Below are 4443 nucleotides of genomic sequence, written 5' to 3'. Positions count from 1 at the left end.
TTCCTTGATAAGTCCCAACCATTGACGATCCATTAGGTGTCTTGTGCATGCGTGTCACTAATACAATACAGCAGGATGAATGATTTATCTGGGAAGTGGGGAAGTGGGGGTGGCGGTTGCAATTGTCAAAGATGGATAGTATCAATAGGGGTTTTATCCTTGTTGATGAATCAGGTGATTTGGTCTATCCTAATACAAAAATAGGAAGGTCGACACAGATGAGAGGAAGTGCACTGCTTATGCAAATATGTGACAGTTTATTTGGGAGTATGGGGAGGATTTAAAGCTCTCAGTGGGAGTCTTGCACAGAGAGCATACTTGGGAGCATGGTGGCATCAGCTGTCTGACTCCAGGCAGGAATGTAAAAGAGGAAAAAATATGCAGCGTGGCATCTGGATACAAACTATTCTATGTGATTTTTTTTCATATATATATAAGTTTTATTATTAATACTTGTTTTAGATTTTTTTTTTTTTTTTTTACAATTTGTTACACAACAATTTTTTTTTTATTAGGATTTTGTGTGATTGTCCTACACAAAATGGCACAAAATTGTTAGATATTAGTCAAGTGAAAAAGGGTTTTCAAATAAAGACAAATCCTTAATATTGTGACATGGATTTAAATGCATTTGTATTTAACCCCATTTTTACCAAGTGCTTATACATAAAAGTCCTGTACCAATATTGCTCTAAAGACAGCTATGTTTTTGACAGCACATTTCAATATAGCTTTGCACATAATAACAGACAGTTTTCACAGTTCATTCATTTAAAGTCATATCAGTCTAGTTTTTATTGAGTAAAGCTTAAGCTGCTTTAGTAGATGCAATTCACAGTAAAATTAGTAGGTAGACAAAATGGGAAACATATTTTTTGCTTCTCTTAGATTTTTAGAATATATAATCTTATATCTTAGAATGGCATAGAATATTAACACATTTTTACATGTATGTTTTACATAACTTTAAAAAAGTAATTTCTTCATCCCACACAACTAAAATCAATTAATTTTATCGTTAGATGCACCGATCCATTTTTTACCGATTCAGTCCGGTACTGATACCTGAGCTGTGCCGATATCCAACACAGTCCAATTCAACCTTTGAATGAATTAACCATACATCTGTGATGTGAGTGGTTTCTGTCTTGACATATATATTGTTAAAACCAGTATAAATACACTTTATATTATTTATTAAGAAATAATTGTCAAAAAAGAAAAAATATAATTACCAGTTATGTAAAGTGCACTGGATTAGATATCAAATCACCCATATCCTATTAAGCTAATTAGCCGATATTGGAGCTGATATCCGATCTAGGTATCAAATCGGTGCGTCTCTGATTTGATCTTAATCCAATTTTCTTTGTTTTTTTTTTTGTTTTGTTTTTTTTTTAATCTGACTTATATATCTGAATATACAGCTGTGCTTTGAAGATAGTGGGGAAATTGAGACAGCCATGAACATTCTGGACAGAGCACAAAAAAATGCATGTAGAATTCTAAATAACTGTTTCTAAATATTTGGAGAACTGTTTAATCCTTTATATAAAATGGAAAGAGTGTCACACAATTGTAAGCCTACCAAAGCATGGCCCTCAAGATATATGGTTTTATCTGATCAAAGTTGCTTTAGTGAGATAAGGCCATCTGACTGTCTGACTTAAATGCAATATCCTGTTTGATGCTGAAAAAAATCCTACCTTGAAGCCACCATGGCTATTACGAAATTTGTGTTGCAGCATCATGTTGTGGGAATGTTTACATTCAGCAGGCACAATGAGGCTGGTCAAAGTTGATAATAACTACAACATTTCAGACAAAATAAATTCATATTATATAATAATATAAGCTTAGATCCTAATTAGAATCTGAACTTATAAAATGATGTTCAGAGAGTTTTCTAAAATTTTTAATGCAGGTAAAAGAAGAAAAAAAAACCCTCTCTAGATGTGCAAAGTTGGTAGCACCAGAAAAGATATTTTGTATCTGTAATTGTAATTAAGGTTGATCTAAAAGCTTTTATATCAGAAACACATCCTGACACAGTGCAGTTCCTTGGAGCCAAAGGAATAAGGCTGAATAAAATGTCAAACTATCTATGCTTCTTCAAATTCAATTGGCCAAAATGATCCTTTTCTTCAACTTTTGCATCTTCCGTCTTGAATCAAAGTAAGATGAAGGGTCCCATATTATTATTATATATTAGAAAATAAAAAATATCAACAACAATAAAACATTCTATGAAGTCCTTAGCTTCACAGTTGGGCTGCTACAGACAACTTATTTCCCCTTATCACATCATCAGGGGAATACTTTTCAGACAGACACACATTAGCTAAGAGGTGGAGAAAAGCAATAATAGAGTTGAAAGGATTTTCTTTTTATTTGTGAACCTTATACACAAGCTTCAGGACACATATGCCTGTTACAAAATGTTTGTAATAAGAATTTTGCATAACATGTGACCTTTAACAGCCCAAATTCTGCCAAAACATTTATTTCTGCCATTTGCATTCATTTACTTTCCACCTAGACACATTTAGTCTTTTAATTCCCTGTAGGTTTTTAGTCAGCTTCAAATACTACAATATACTCTGAACGCTAGTTTAATGATTTTCAACCTTTCTTTAATGAAATAGATCAAGTTTAATTTCATGTTCTGTATCTTTAAATCATAGGAACAAACACACATGACCTTACCAACAGCAGCTTTGTCTCTGGCTTGTGTTTAATGTTTCCTCAATAACTACAGTGAAAAAATTGTTTATTAACACAATTGTCCTAACATGAAACAATTGTGCTAAAGTAACTATATATGATTAAGTAAATGCCAAAAATGGTGCATTATTTTTTTCTGTGTATTTTCTTTATCTAAGATATTTCCTTTTCTTGTTATGGACAACAATCATCTTTAAAAAATACACCTTATGCCTTTTACAAAACTCATCGAAAGATTGATTTGATTTGATTTATGAAAACACAGGATATTGATTAAGTTATTAATTAAGTTATTAATATTTTCACATTTTAAAATAGCCATAAAAAAGTCCAAAGCATCCTTAGTGTGTGTAATTCCTGAAAGCTTTCTTATAAATTAATATTAAATTGATGTCTCCCTTAGAAGCAGTGTCTCAAAGATACCCCCAGCATATTGATGTCCCTCTGGGATTATCTGACAAATTCACCCAGAAGCTTCATATGAATTTGAATAAGCGCCCATTTAGATTATTTAGCTATGGGAATACTACATAATACACAACAGAACCCACTTAATGAGGAGATAAAGCAGCTTTTAATTTGAAATTAATGAATGGGGGAAATAATTGGAACAATTTCGATTTACGTGCACCGATTGTGATTTCATCTGCATTATCTTGAAGTGAACATGCCTCACATTAGACTGCATAGGACTGTGCAACAAATGCAACATAGGACTGAGCTTTGGCTGCTCCTGGAGGCACTTTACATGCTCTTATGTGTGTCTCGCTCTCCGCTGGCAATGACCAAATCCATCATGACATGTGGACAACAAAGAGCTGCAAGAACGCCTGCCTCATTGTTCCCTTTCGCACACCACCAACACACTCCGTCTTAGTGTACTATCTCCTCAGAACACCAGCCTATCCCCATGCACAAGGAGCATAACATGTCGCAGAACACTGTGAAATCTTTAAGCACCATATCCAAATGTAAAGCCCCCCATGAAAAATAGCAACCGCTCGACATAAGATGCAGTCAAAGCAGTGGATGGTGTCGGAGCAGTCAGTCCGGGAATTTTACAGATAAAGCTTTCTGGTGGAAAGGTGGGAGAGTCCAGTCATCAGTGTGTTCCAGGCAATTCTTTAAATTAGCCCAAGATTAGGGAGTGCACGGTGATTAAGCTCATTTATAGGATTGAGTATCCGTCTGGGCATTGGCAAAAGCCGCACTTTAATTAATCTAGTAATGGATGAGAAAAATAAGCACTCTTATACGCACATATCAGCATTTTCCTTAACAGGAGGAAGTAAGCAGGATGAAGAAGAGGGAGTTTAGGGGTGTGTAGGGGTGGGGTGGCTTTTTAAAGGCAGACACTGGGAGTGAAATGGAGCATGCTGCCTATAGGGAAATTAGCACTGAGTTTAGTCAGATGAATGCGCCATTGTATCGATGTTATGATGAAAAAGGGAGATTGTATGGTGTGGTTTTTTTTCTCCTATTTTATCACCCCAGCCATTGTTCAAAAGTTTTCCCTGGAAACAAGGAATCTGTGAGGTTATTAGATCATTCAGAGAAAGCCTGCTCTGCTGTTTTAACTGACAGGAAGAGTTTCTGAGAAACTATGAGGATATGACTTCTTTCATTCTGACTTTCTGTCCTAAAAATAATGATATATGCACTGATTGTGCAACAAACTACTTGTCTTTTATCATTTACACACACATATACATATATATA

The sequence above is a fragment of the Cyprinodon variegatus genome, unplaced genomic scaffold (assembly GCF_000732505.1).
Source record: "Cyprinodon variegatus isolate N-32 unplaced genomic scaffold, C_variegatus-1.0 Scaffold626, whole genome shotgun sequence".
Lineage (NCBI taxonomy): Eukaryota > Metazoa > Chordata > Actinopteri > Cyprinodontiformes > Cyprinodontidae > Cyprinodon > Cyprinodon variegatus.
The sequence above is the reverse complement of the archived record's forward strand: the minus strand, read 5'-3'. Positions refer to the sequence as shown.